Here is a 15854-nt window from a genome sequence, read left to right on the forward strand (position 1 = left end):
GTGTAGACATATAAAGTATTCAAAACCAGCTGTACTAATCAAAACTATATGGCTTAATGGAGGCTTTCAACATTTGACCATTGCTCTGACATTCTGAAATGTCGCATGAAAATATCGATGTTTTGCGATAACTCTTCAAATTGCCAACTGCCACTCTTTACACAATTGAAAGAAGTACACGAAGACATACACGTACACATTTTGCGAAGGCAAAAAGTACACTAACGCGAACGCTTACGTGCAGGTACATGTACACAAGCGTCCTGGATACGAGGTATCCAGGAGACCTGCTGCCGTAGACCGACAGAACTTGCAGGAGACCAACTACTGGAAGAAGATGAAGTCGGAATGCCAGGGTAATAATTAGAATAGTTTATTCATACTTACAATCACAATCAGTTTGTAACCCTAACGGCAGTGCACGCTAAAATCCTAGTTCAGAGGATGATGGCAACAGAGAGAGCGAGTGTCCCCGTAACCACCGCTTAAGTAGGAGCCGAGCCACGAGTCCAGAGTCCAGTATCATTATGAAAGCTTTTTAATTAAAGAATTGCCGAGGCCATCTGATGATGAGGGGGTCCAGAAAGAACTGACCATGTCAGGTGCCGCCCTCTGGTAGTCATATACCAGCGGAAAGCCGTGATTGGACAGCCACGTACAAGGTGACCACGACCAGGACGCTAAGCAATACTTTTACGAGAGGAAATTACTAGCTATCTGTGCGTGACCAGCACAACAGAAATTATTTGAAGGAAGAATTTGTAGTATTTTTAATTTTATATTGAAAAGTTGGTGAGAATGTACACACAATGTAATACAAGTGCAAATGCACTGTACACAAAACGTGGACTAAATGAGGCAAGCAACAATGTTGAAATAAACCACTTTAATTTGTACTTTTTTTGGTAAATGACCGGTTGGTAGTTGGTAATTTATGGTTTGAAAGTTGTTAAAAGGTGGAAAAATAAGGGTTTTGTTGAGAGAAGATGAAAATGTATGTTCGAAAAATGGAGGCCGAATTGCAACTGACCGAGCATGCTCAGAACAGGTTTAAAATCCTATAACCAGATGGCAGCACATGACAGCACAAACTAGAGAGGTTCAGACTATTTGAATTGGTCACCAACACTATCCCTTTAAGAACTGACTAACGAAACTTTGTTTACGAGACTTCGAACGCGTGACCCAAACTCCCGAACTTTGGCTTATAAGATTAACTAAGACAGGTGCGAAACAAAGGCGAAGAGCTTACCAAATTAAGATAATGCCAATCCTTATCCGTTTAACAAATTAATCCTATGAATACCGTGAAGCCTATAGTTTCTGGACTTCACATTACAGACAATAGGCATTCACGTAGGCGCTTCGCGTTTAGGGTGCGAAAACACCGTAATAACTGATAGACGTCCGCGCCTCTGCGGCGGGGAGGGGGGGGGGGGGGCTAACAAGGAAACGATCAGTCGCCCATCAACAAAACTTAATTCTTAGGCCGAAGTTACATAGACCTCATTCGTTCATTTCCCAGGACTCATTTTCCCCTTTTGCTTTCGTTCCCCTGTAAAAGCACGGCCTTGTGGCGTGCATTCACCGAGGAATGAAAGAAAAACCCGGAAAGTGACTCATGGTAAATGAACGAATGAGGTCTATGGAACTTCGGCCTTAGAGACCACGAATGTTTTCAAACAAGCGCAGAAATGAGGGAAAGCCAAGAGTGTCATTTTTAAATACTTAACACTTTGATACAATTGACTGTGAATTGTACTACCTGTATGTGTAAATGTCCCTGCATCATAATTCGATTTGCGAAACCTTCCTACTTGTATGACGGGCAGAAACGATAATTCCAAAAACCTATTCAAGGAGCAGACTCCTTCCGCTCATGGAGACTGCAGTTATTATGTCTGAGCTTGAGGAAATCTTGTTCTTCATCTCAGGAAACAACAACATGTTAAGGATATACCTTTTTCTCACTAATGGGATAACATTAGGGTAGGTTTTTTGTGACTTCGTCAATTTCACAGTGCATGCAGTTTTTGCATGCTTGGATGCAAACCGGTGTAAAATGGCGAAGCACTGAAAAACTAAAGGTAGGTTACAAATGGATGTGATTTTGCCGAATAACACATACATACATACATACATACATACATAGACACATAATGAAATTTAGATAGCGCTGTATCCAGAGATGCGATCTCCGCTCAAAGCGCTTTACAATAATAGAGAAACTGATCAAAGATCTGAGACCAAAGACCCTCCCAAATAGATGAGTCTTCAGGAGGGCCTTGAATGTAGTTAGGTCAGTACAAGTTGTCAGTTCCGTAGGTAGCTGGTTCCACAACATTGGTCCAGCCACCGGTGTATACGGCGTATACGGATCGCACAGCAAAATATTGTACGTTCGGTTCGGGTGCAGCGATTATGAGGCGTCAGAAACAAAGCCATGAGACTGACCTTTAAAGGACCATTGGCTACTTGTTATAGGCGGATCGACTAACCTACTTCTAGCTCAACTTAGATTTGCAAATTTTCAGACACGCTACAGTTTATTTAAATGTTATTGTATGCCATTGTATGGGTACCAATTATTGGACTTGTCTCATGTATGTATGGAAGAACTGTATATTGCATGGCGGAAATGTATCCGACGATTATTATTTTTACCATACCGTACTCAATGTACTCTTGCCAGATATTGTGCAGGATTTTTGTATAAAGTCACAACTCGAGAAAAGGTTTGTCAAGTTTATACATGGATTGAGGGTTTCAGAGAGTAAGTTCGTTAGGGTCAGTGTTCAGTTAATCACCTCGGGGTCAAAGTCGCCAATAGGGAAAAGTTTTACTACTTTTTTTAACAATCATACTTGGAGTAGATATCAGGTTCCAGATTTGAGGACAATGTTGAGGGATTTAAACAGGGAAAATATAGAAACGGACAAAACATGGTGGCTTCTCAGATTAGGGAATTAATGGTTATACGTGAAGAAGGCTGGAACTTTCTGAATACAGAAGAAATTAAGGAACTGTTAGTATTTTTATGTACGGGTTAATAATTGTCCTCTGATGTGGAACTTGTGTTCCGCCGGTTAAGAAATCTCTATGAACTAATTGTGCCAATTTAACTGAAAAATGGCTTAGCCGTTTACTAAAGGTACGAGACCTGATGCTCTCTCTGGAACTGGATCTGGATCTCATGGATCTACACCTGACATATCGTCACGGAATTCTCGCGCTTGGAATTCACTGACCTTTGAAGGGCAATACTAACGAACATCGTGTGTTTCTTAAACCTAACATCACAAAGAAATAAACATAAAGGTAGCACTTAGAATTACGTAATTGGTGCGTTTTCTTCAGATAATTGTGAAGCAATCAGTCTAGGGCCGTTTACACACTCGAGCAAAACAGCGATGAGATCCGATCGAATCCGAGTGCGGTCTAAATTGTCCTCTTGTAAACGCATAGTAATGGGGACTCATCGCGCCTCATGTGGTCTGATCGGGTCTCAGAGTAGACCATCATTTCAGCTGGTTTCATCGGGTCTCAATGGGTCTGATCCTCAATGCTCCGGATCCAAATTGGTCGTGCAAACGCGACCAGGTCTGATGTGATTCAAAGGGGACAACAATTTACCTACACGCATGCGTATTGAAGCACTTTTTTGGTACTTCGGCAATTCCTGATATTGACATTACGTGGTTTTCGCACGCCAACATTGACATATCCTAGTATTCACTTTGAAATTTCTCTTGATTTCTCTCTTGCTTTTAAATTAATTCATATAATGTTGAAGGACAAATGGTTCGATGATGTGGCGTTCGAATTGCTCCACATCTGGAGTGACGAAGGAAGTAGGAGGAAGCTGGATTCCAGCTATCATAAAACTATTGTTTGCAGCGATATCGCTTTGAAACCGATCGTCACCGGCGATGATCGATTCTAGAATGACAAGGGAGGAAAGGAAAGTTTGTTACCTTACCTCCGCGATACCAACACTCCAGGAGAGCGTGACACCATCGCGCCATCTAACGGATTGCCGTAGGAACCAAGAAAAACGCAGCCATAATATACCTGATCAGACCCCAATCGTTGTTGGATGTGTAAACTTCAACGGGTTCATATGATTGAGACCACATCCGTTATGGAATAGGGGCGGATCTGATCCAATCCGAATGCGGTTTTTGGGTGCACGAGTAGACGGCCCTATTGATTTCGACTAACGAACAGCATTAGTTTCGATTTAATCTGTCAAGTACTACTCAAGAAGATGGAGGTACTACATTTTGTAAACGACCAAAAGCTACATTTCCCTGAAGTAGAGACTACAGCTCGGATTTCTGAGACATCTTGTCCTCGGTTTTTTCAGTCCTATAGCCTACTTTAGCACAGATTTTTTGTAAAACGTTCCCCATAAAAATTTGATTCCCTAACAACAAGGATCCGTTTAACACCCCACAGCATGATATCTAGAACATCATCCCGTCCACATACTCTATTGCTTTTATCAGCATTATACCCGTTGTGCACGCAGGTTGAAATTAGCTATGCCTTGAATTACATAAGCCGAAATATTGAATTGCAATGAAAATCTAATGCAGTAGCAAAAGGGCCATTATCGAAGAGTCAAATTAAACCAACAAATTGTCCACAGACCTGGTCCCTGTGCTGCTGCTTGCATATATTGTAAAAGTATGTTGATTGTTCCAATGGAGATGATGAGGCAATAACACGAGTCAGCAATAGGCCCCTTTTCGTAGGCCTACACCAATGGCTCGAACCAGTTGCAATAAATATCAGAACTGCATGGTAACTTTAAAAGGCGTGCTCCTCCTAGCAATGTCTTGGGCAATGCACTTAGACAAAGGGCAAGCTAGAGGTTCAGCAATGTGAGCAGCTTCCTGATCGACCTTGCCTAGAGCGCCTCTTCAGATACAAGTACTGAAAGCTGAGGTAGAGCTCTTTAGACAGACCATGGTCAACTTCATTTGAAGTTCCCTTCATAATCAAAACGATCAAGGGCCAGCTCTGGCTAACACAGCACCCTTAAACAATGCCCCTATGGTGTTCCTCGGAATATCCCCTCAGACAGAAAGTTTTCACCCAACCAGGCCCCCGGGATACCTGCTGTACTAAAAATAGGTCAGTTCCAAAATATATTAGTCTGTAGGCTATGCATGTATGCTTAACGCGCCAAAGTAACAATACCTTGCTCTGTGAAAAGAGGCTGGTATGGAGATGTGTATAATTGGTGGGTGTTTAGAAATATTCGCACGTGGTGAAGGTTACATGCAAAGCCATCAACTGGTCAAGGGGTTTGTTTCTTTCAGTTAAAAGTGAAAAAAAGACTGAAATTGATATGGAATGGGAGAATAAAGAGCATTAGTAGGCACCTCAACAATTTCGGTATATTTCCGCACTATCGACTCATGAAATGCCTCCATATACTAATGAGAACTCCTGTTGACTTTTGACAATCCCCCTCAAGATGTTGACCCTGCCCTTATATGGAAACCAATCCAAAATCAAAGCCCGCCAAGACATACTCTCTATCAATATCGACTTTCAGGACTAGTTTTGTTGTCATCCGATCTAAACCGACGGAGGAGTTATTCCATGGAATAACTGGAATACCGGAAATTCTGGACCCTCCCAGATTTCGTGCTGGGCTATTGGTAACATCTTGTTGTGATGTTTGTAACGCTAAGGATTCTCGTAAACCCCGATCGAAAACCGGGTAGTGGCTTCTGGTGACATCATGTTGTGGTGTTTGAATATTTGGGATGCGCCCTTGTCGCCGGCCAACTTGACAGCGTCCTTGGAGACTCGCCGTTGCTAGGTTATTATTTATCCTGGATATTACAGCCTTTGAGCATAGCTCTTCAACGCCTAACTGGAATACAGGGGAGGATCAGACCCTCCCAGATTCTCATGTAGGGCTAGTGGTGACATCTTGTTGTGGTGTTTGTAATATTAGGGGTGGCCCCGTGAGCCCTTTTTGTCTGTACTGGTTCAGCTGGTCATCCTTCTATTAAAGATACTTTAACAAAGACTTAAACCTACCTTGACGTCCGCAGCGACCGTAAACCTGCAACGATAACCGACATGGACATACAAATACAGGCCAGAGAGAGGTGTTAGGGAGTGCAAAACCTCCGAAATACTAGCGTGCATGCCCATCCCATTGTTCGACCTCCTGATAACTATATTGAACAATTGGATAGGCGTTCGCGTGTACGTTTTGGGGGCTTTGCGAAAACTCCCTAATAATTCATCCGCCACTCACACTTTGGGCATTATGATTATTTAATAATTTTCTCACGGCACATGTATACGGGACCGGATCGAGCGACACAAGACATCAGTACTTGGGTGCAATTTGCGGAATATGTGTTGACATGGTTGTTGGAATATCGGTTAGCCACTCCTGCCTGTTTGAAGCAATTAGACAAATGGCGGTTGATCATGATTCGTCCATCTTGAAAAACGTATCTTGGGTACATGTGGGCATGGTTGTCATTTGGCCTGATATTTTTTTATTTTATCGTGCGCTTTACCTCCAGCCAATGTGCGGCAAGTGTCTGTACATAATCCTCAAATTAACACTTTGATCTCATAACAATTGTGGTAACGATGTCATACTGAACCTACAATCCGCCCAGCTTAATCTGTTATTGGCTGATAGGGTTGTAACGTCTGGCCCCAAGTGACTATATCCTTGTTCAGATTACTCATTTAGCAGTAATAGCAAAACAAATGACTGGCAACATCATCAGGTGCTGAGTTTATGTCCTTAAATGCGCATGACTATGTTGTTAATCATGTACTATATCGGGTAACTATAGAAGAACGTCTGGGACTTAAAGGATTGATATCCTGACACAAATTTCAAAAGTTGTCGATGTGATTGATATGATGAGTATGTCCCACAAGTTTCACGAATCTAGATTTTATAAAAAATGTTTTAATCTAAAACCAAAACTACAAGTCGTAATTCGCTATATCCAACTATAACGAAACTTTGTCACTTAATGCTGTCATTTCCTAAATCTTGAGTGAATCTAGTGCAAAAGATTTAGCACAATGACTCTCACAATGTTCATGAAATATCAATAAATTTCAGTCCAATGTAATCGGTAGGGCCTGATCGCGAGTGGTATAAAAAGAGGACTGTAAAAAACACGCCGCTGAAATATCCTGCATCAGTTCAAACAACGGTCGACCTCTGAAAGAAGCATTTCATATTCAGTACCCCGGTGAAAGCAATTGTATTTGATCAAAATGCACCTATGCTGAACACTAGGCTACGTAGGGGAGTCTACACATGTATAGTTATGCGCAGCTTTATGTAGTGACTGTTAAGGAAATCTTAAGCATGTTTAATGTGGTAGATTTGCGTGTCTGGACAAAATATCCGTACAGATATACTGACCAATTGGTATTGGCGTAGGGAACAAAAAACAGCAATGCAGGACGCATGAAATGTTAAGCACGCACTTACAGTATCCATGTGGTATTGTATGCCGAATTTCATTGTTATTTTTTTGTCAGCAGCCTGAGTTATAAACATGACGTTTTTATGGCCACCCATTATGTCAGATTATTCAGAAGAAGAAAAAAACATGGCCTGTCTTTAAAGTTGCATTACTCTCGACTCACCGATTTAAGACCGGATAAACCCCCAGTTTATTATGATATGTATTGAACAGGCCAAGGTCACTGCTCACTGATTGGGTTAAACTTGTCTATCTTCTTCTTAATTTATTATTATTATTATTTTATTATTGACAGTAATTGGCATCGGGAATGAACTGATCACTTCTGAAAGATCTGGATCTGGTTTACGGTGTAAACGTACTCTGCGCAAGCAAAGTCAGTCTCGTTTTGAATTCAGCGCTTGGGTTGGTGCAAAACATGGCAGCAGTCAAAACGCACATTATTCGCTATTAGATTTGAGATGTTTCAGAATAGAAATTGATACCTCACTGTCGGTATTGATGGCTCCGCATCACTAATTGACCAATCAGAGTAGATCGCATAGGAAAGTAGTACTTTAAGAAATCAATGCGTGGTCTCACTGTCTAGTTGGGGTGCTATCTGTGCAATCAGAATATAGTATGAGTTTGGTATTTTCCCTACTGTTTGACTGAAAGCGATGATTATTCCTATTTCCAAGAACGCCAGCTTGGATCCGTGTGTGCCTCTAAACTATAGAGGAATCAGTCTTTTATCATCTGTCTACAAGGCTTTCACTTCAGTGCTAAATAGACGTATTGTAGAATATATGGAATTTCTTGATCTGTATAACGACGAACAAAATGGTTTCCGGAAAAAGAGGTCGTGTAGCGATCACATCTTCACGGTATCGTCACTTGTGAAAAATAGATTAGAACAGGGTCAATCAACATTTGCATGCTTTATTGATATGCAAAAAGCATTTGATTGGGTTGACCGAGATCTGCTATTGTTTAAGTTGCTTCACTATAACATTGATGGAAAATTTTCCGGGTCATCAGCAACTTATTCCAAGGTACTCTCTCTAGTGTGAAGCTCAACAACTGGAACACAGAATGGTTTGGTACAACGACCGGTGTAAGGCAAGGGGACGTTCTGTCCCCGACACTGTTTAATGTTTTTCTAAATTACTTGGTAGACGAGCTTTACCTCCTTGGCAAAGGTCTTGTTATTGACGGAAAACACATTTGCTGTCTTCTCTATGCGGATGATATTATTATTCTACGTGAAAATGAGGAAAACCTGCAGCATATTTTGTCGCATCTTGGAAAATGGTGTACAAAATGGAGGCTGAAGGTTAATTGTGATAAGACCAAGGTGATACACTTCAGGAAGAAACGAAGAAAACAAACTACTGCTCAATTCCATTTGAATGAGGACCCTATTCAAGTGGTCAGCAAGTATAAATACCTCGGAGTGATTTTTGACGAGTTTTTAGACATGAGCATTAATGCAGAGACTTTAGGGCAAAGTGGAGGTAGAGCCCTTGGAGTGTCATTCACAAGTTCAGAGAGTTCAGAGATATTGGCTACAGTACATACACTAAGCTCTTTGAGTCCGGGGGTGGCACCGATTCTCGATTATGGATCTGAAGTTTGGGGGTACGGTGCATTTGACAAAATTGAGGCAGTACAAAACCGGGCCATTCGGTACTTTCTTGGGCTGCCACCCCGGGCACCTATTGTTGGATACCAGGGAGATTTCGGATGGTTGCCAGCCCGGTATAGGAGATGGGTTAACATTGTTCGGTATTGGAATCGGTTATGTAATCTAAACAGAAACGGAATTCTAAAGCATGTTTTTTTGTATGACCTGCGACGGAGCCGCATGAATAATAACTGGTGCTCGAATGTCCGTTCTATCCTTCAACACGTTGGGAGGGCTGACCTGATGGATGGGGCCAACCCCGGGGCCTGCAACCTTGAGGCTGTACGGGGAGAGATTTGGCGGGTTTGCTCCAATTCTTGGACGCATATGATTGCCTTAAAGCCTAAGCTCAGGACGTATGTTAAGTTTAAGAAAACATACCAAGTTGAGAATTACGTTACATGTTTTCTTTCACGGAACCAGCGTTCATTATATGCACAATTCCGTTGCGGCGTACTACCACTAGAAATAGAAACAGGTCGTTTCACTGGCACGCCACCTGAACTCCGCACTTGTAAACTCTGTAATTTAAATGTCTGTGAAGACGAAATGCGCTTTTTATGTCATTGTCCACGTTACAACGCATCACGTCAAGCTTTTTATAACTCTGTTATAAACATTCACCCTCATTTTGTTAATCTTAGTACAGAAGATAAGTTTATTTACTGTTGCACGTATAGCCATACCCTTACTTCTAAGTTTATTTCCGTGGCGTGGAGGACTCGTTATAACACTTTGTTTTACACGCGTTGACCTTTATTTGAGATAGTTAACGTATAAATCTATGTATTCTTCATCCCATTACACTGCGGGATCCCTTTTGTCCCACCCCTACTGCACCAGTCTAGGAAAAACTATATCAGGCCATGGCTCACCCACCCTGTGCAGTAGGGGGGGGGGGGGGGGCAGAAGGGGTGCTGCAGCGTAATGACGTTAATTAAATTGTAATCGAAGTGACTGATAAGCCCAGGAGGGCTGGGTGTAACAAATTATTTTGTATATGTATATATGTTATATTTGTTATGTAAACACTGGTCACTATAATAAATAAATAAACAACAACAAACAAGTATCTCTGATATCATGAATTAAAGTTGTTTCTGGTGAACATTCTAATGAGCTTTGTGCCTCATTTGTTAACGGCTTGGATTTGGGGATCCAATTAATCCGCTGAGCCGTGAAACGTGTTGGACGCGTGAAATTAAGACAAAAACGACCCCAAAAACTTCAGACCCCCAAACCCTGAAGTTATCATGGTCATGACCTGTCAAAAATTCTATGGATTTATGCCCTGGGTAAGGTCTTTCTGCCCTGCAACTAATAGGTTCGAGTGAGATATTGTGAAAAAGTTATGGCAGTTGATGTCTAAAGGAAAATGGCTTAAAATCTATTAGTGGTGTGTAGCCTGATTGTCTCACCAAAACCGCTCGGGTAGAGCTTAAATGTTCAATTCCTTACACCACCAGACTCCTATTAGTGGTTATGGTGTGGTCGATCGACTTCCCTATCCGTTATCCTAGGTCTATGTTCAACGAATCATAATAATATAAATCGCATTGATGATTAACTGAAATCCTTATTGGCCTGATATTGCGGACTACTATGACATTGATGCAGAGACGAATGGCATTACCATTGCGATTGAACAATGTTGAATAGCATCGAACGAAGATGCGTATCTTGGATCAGAAACGGATTTAGAACAGTAAGTCTAGAGTATTTACATTTAGGACGCACGGAATGTTTCCAAAGTTTGTACAGGTCTTGGATAAAGTGTTTTCCACATATCGAATACTGCAGCGTGGATATTATGGGACTAATCAAACAGCAACGGCATTCATAAGATATTACTATTTTCTTTCCACTGTACCGCTCATTTTGAAATTAAAAAAAGCTTCGTGACCAAAATCATAACAGCAAATATCGATATTTAGCTTTTAGAATAACACTCCACCACTGTTTGCTTGTTTTATGGCAGATTAGGTGAGTACCGGTTCCTGATACATGACTTTGTGCCATTATGTGACGTCATCAATATGACTAAGAACTTATAGGTTTTACACTGACGCCATGACTCATGCGCAATCTCAATTACGTTTGACGCAAGTTTCCACATCGTCTTGTGAAACATTCATGGCAACAATTCTGAAATCAGCAATATGTGTTTCTACTAATTTGTCTGAGATTTGCACACGTTTTAGATACTCTAGATTCGGAGTTCTATATCACTGGTTGGGACCGCCTACATGATAAGTATGCATGGTCAAGTTCGGGGCAGTTCAGTGTGACTGGCTGGCACAGAAAGAAAGGGGACGTACTTTGAAGGGTAGACCACTATTGACCCAATCTGTCAATTATGAACCTACCTACATCGTTATCGCCCAATTAATAGTCATAGCAATTAACACAATGCCAGCATAACTCTCAGCTCTCTGTTGATATTGAATAGAATGGATAAATCCTCTGTATCATCTAGCTGATGGGCTTGGCCTATGCCTAATATGGGTCGGTTCGTACCCAGTGATGTTAGAAATCCGAATCTAGAGTATTTTCTTCGCGTCTCCTAGATATACAACTTTTAAATACTTTTTTTCTGAATAGCCGTATACTAGCATATGATAATTTGCTTTAATTATCGATTCGGCCATTGATACCACGTCCTAGCAATCATTTAATAGAAGTTTATTATTATTTGACTGGCAGCTATTCCAGCTTGTTTATCGGTAAACAACAAGCTGGGCAGCCATTAGCTGCCGTGTAGTTTTGACTATGAGCTGATTTTGATATGATATCAAATCGAATATTCTAAACACATCATCCTAGATGGGAACGCCTGTACGTAGTCCGAAACTGTAACATATTAAGACGAATTCGCAATACTGTTGATACCCGTAAGTCGACAGGTATCTTAATGTCAAAACACCAAAGTGAGAGACGACTGAAAATAAAATCACTACGTCAAATCGACAAACATGGGCTCGTCATTGCATACTGGTCTAGCGTTCTATCAACAGATAGAGGAATTTAAACGTTCGTAACTTGGTCATCCTCCGACCATTCGTAACGAATGAAGCCTTGCCAAAGTTCATTTATTGATAGTCGTTTTGTAGACAAATAGTCATCATTGCGACACCTGCTGGATCAGCGTGGAGTTTATTCTACTTAGTTGCGATTCTTGGTTTGTCGGAAATTCCATTGTCACGTTCTAAATTTATCTAAGAACGCATTGCCCATTGGCTCGCCGTAGGGGAGTCTACACAATACCGCTGTGTCCGTCATCCGTCGTCGTCGCCTTCGCGTCCGTATCCTGAACAGTGGCACGTTTCTTTACCGCTGGAGCTATGAACTTGAAACTTTGTACATTGGAACTAAAACAGGTAAAAAGTGCAATATCTCGCTAAATAGTGTCTTGTTTTCGATGATATTTTTTATGGCAGGTACTCCGAGCAAGGATACATCACATATCCTACCGGTTTTTGATCTGATTTGAGGTCGATCAAATGTCGTAAATTTGCCGTTAGAGTGTAACTATGGAACGTTTCTTAACCGCTCAAGCTATGAACTTGAAATTTCGTACACATTATTACTTCTGACACTGAATTTTGGTCCGATCTGATTCTCGACTTGGCCAGCAGGAGGCAAAAGCTAAAAAAGGTAAAAGGTGTTATATCTCACTTATAAGTGACTTGTTTTCGATGATATTTCTATGGTAGGTACTCCAAGCAAGGATACATCTCATGTCATACAGACTTCGATTTGACCTATATACTATACATGTAGTATGTTTCTTAACCAGGATAAATTCCTAAACACCAATTATCTATACGGTGAGCACAATGGCTCCTGGCCGTTACATTTTTTTAACTGAATTGAAGTACCGATTTAGTCAATTTGACTTGATATTTTAATGTTGATATAATCCAAATAGATACAAAGGTAAAACATTGGCGCAAGCAGATCTATTTCGGAAGACGAAACATTTCAGACACTTTGGTCTCGACGACGTCAATACTTTGGGTTGGCAGCTCAGGGTAAAAATACCTGCTGAAGTAGTTATAGAAAAAATGAGCGATCACAATCTAAAAGCACTTGGTCTCTGCAGCTATTATACCTGAACAGACATAGAACAATAGGGTGTTAATACTTGTTTGCCTGGGTGAAAAACAATTTACTTTCACAACTCTCTATTTTTTATCCATGGCGGACGATCGCTGATGACATTTTTCAAACTGCTAATTGAAGCAATAACTGCACCGATTATTTGATTCCTCTTATGCACGATGTCATCAACATTAAGTATAGAGAAATTACATATCAATATTGGTGATATAGTCGTGCACATTTCTGACGGGGGGGGGGGGGGTCGGGTTTCTATTGTATTCCTTATTCTGTGTTGCGTTCACACACACACAAATCGTTTTGAGGCGAATTTTTGATGTTATCATAATTATTCATATACATGTAAGATGCTGGTCCAACCAACAGGCCGAATACAATATTTAGTTAATAATCACTGATGATTTCAGGGTGAGTAATGGTGAACAAAAAGCCTACAGTGTTCTTTGCTGTTCCGATCTTTCCGAACAAAAAGCATGGTGTTGTTGGTAGGTGTTAGAGAGTCTGCCGCAAAATGTGGCTGCATAAACACTTTCGTATTTCCGTCGAATCACGTGGCGAGTTATGTTCATGGCGTGTCTGTCGCCTTAAATATAAATGATACCTATAGATACTAACAACAAATGACCGATTCGTCAGACTCATCAGCACTATTAGGCATATATGTTAACGAAATGATGAATAGAAGTGTCTCATGGATTTTGCTATAAATGGAACTACTGTATGAGCAGGGTTATAACAGCAGAAGATAATTTGTCTGTGCATGCATGACGTGAAGCAACATAAATTTGACAGCTGTGTAATTTTGAGGTTATTTGACTCCCGTTGGTTATTAGTCAGTTTTTACGAAGTATGCCGCTGCTCATTGCTATGACTGTGATGCTCACCAAAAATTAGTGGTGCTTATCAAAGGCAGTGGAAAACGACGATCGAGGCAGCTCAAAGCGAGTTCGCTGTTAAGGTTTTTGTGTGCATGACTACAAACAAGAAAGAACTGTTGGAGATGAACGTTCAGTTTGTGTTTATGAAGACATTATTTTTAACTTCGTGGCAACTACTAACACCATGAACACGGTAAAAAAATGGAAAACGAAAATGAATTGAGGCATGTGCTCATTAATATAACATCGATTTTCGCAGTAGCAACAATAATCATGTTTGCCGTCGAACGTTACAGTATCCAATAACCATTAGATTTTCACCGATGGAGAGTGAATATGTTAAAAACGACATGAGTTCAAAAAATCTAAAATATGAAGAGTACTATAAAACGAGTGGGATCTATGAAGGAAAATATTGGTGGTGTCATTTGGAAGAAACGTAGTGTAAACTTTGGCGCACCGTGATGGTCCCGTGATGGCTACTGAAAATTGTTTCAGCTGGAGGTATGATATCTGGTTATTGTGATGCAGGCTGAGTAAGTCTACATGAACGTTAAGCCTGTTGTGAGATTAGAATTTGATTTCTCGCTCCTTTCCTGTAGTTTGTATTGGTGTAGGTATGGAGCCGTTCTTCTTCGTATTTTACCATTGTTGGAATGATCGACGATATTATAAGTGGTTAAAATTTGCAATTTGATTAAACTTTAGTATGTTTATAATGCTAAATGGTATGATAGCTCGCTAGCAAAAGCGGGTGTTGCCTGAAACTCTAAGGAAAGATTATTCATTTAAATCCATATACAGTCATCGTCTACAAAATGTTTTGCAGATTTTTATGGTATCAACCGTGGAGCAAGAGGAGGTCATCTAGCCGAGAAAAAATGCTACTGGCCATGGGTTCGGCAAATTCACGAATAGGCCAAAACATGATCAAATAAAATTCTACAGTAGTGAATGCGTTTTGATGCTCCTTCATTGCCTCAAAGATGGCCTTGGGTAGGATGATAGCAACCTGCATTCACCCATATGATATTCATTTGATATGAATTGCTTCTTTTATTGTGGTTTCGAAATCATTTCTCCCAGAGTCTAGTATGGAAAAGCAATCCAAAACAAACTCTAAGCATTCTGAAAGCGACTGTGAGGTTTGGTAACAGGAGCAAGTCCCAAGATGTTGTTTGATTGCAGAAGTCGAAGCGGTGCAATGTTCCTTCGTCCTGATAGCCAAAAGACACTTGGCTATCAGGTCGAAGGAACATTCCATCACTTCTACTTCTAAACATGTACTATGTGTGAGTCTAATGGTTACGTGTATATATACATGTATATATGAGAATAATGGAAAATGTAGACAAAATTCATTTCTAATCCATATGTCCATGAATCCGAAAACGTTTGCGGCAGACCCATAGTAATTCTAGTTTCCGGTATTTTTTGGAGGTAGCTATAGCAAATGAGAAGGAAGGGTCAGGGTTGGGGTTAGCTATAGCAAAAAAGACTGGAAAACGCTGCGTTGTGCTCAACTGCCTATCATCGTGCGGTGAATAAATTAACGATCCCACCAAATATGAACGGATGCAAGCGCAAGGCAGTGTTTTCTTTGAAGGCGATATGCTTAACATGTCATATCCGGTACGCGCGAGACTATACTCAAAACGTATCGCCGCAACTTCCGAGCCAACTTCTTAAGTGTCGTAT

The 15854-nt window shown here is 40.8% G+C and overlaps 1 long non-coding RNA gene across 2 annotated transcripts in view; it reads right to left on the bottom strand.

Annotated features, from left to right (window-relative positions):
- Positions 1 to 15854, bottom strand: part of LOC135492130 (uncharacterized) — a 195295-nt gene that overhangs the window by 41574 nt on the left and 137867 nt on the right. The window contains exon 2 of one of the 2 annotated variants that reach the window (XR_010448032.1): positions 6061 to 6085. The exons of the other annotated variant lie outside the window; for it this stretch is intronic. This is a non-coding gene — a long non-coding RNA (uncharacterized LOC135492130). The remainder of the gene's footprint in view (positions 1 to 6060; positions 6086 to 15854) is intronic. 2 annotated transcript variants of the gene reach the window in all.

Source organism: Lineus longissimus, chromosome 8 (genome assembly GCF_910592395.1).
Source record: "Lineus longissimus chromosome 8, tnLinLong1.2, whole genome shotgun sequence".
NCBI lineage: Eukaryota > Metazoa > Nemertea > Pilidiophora > Heteronemertea > Lineidae > Lineus > Lineus longissimus.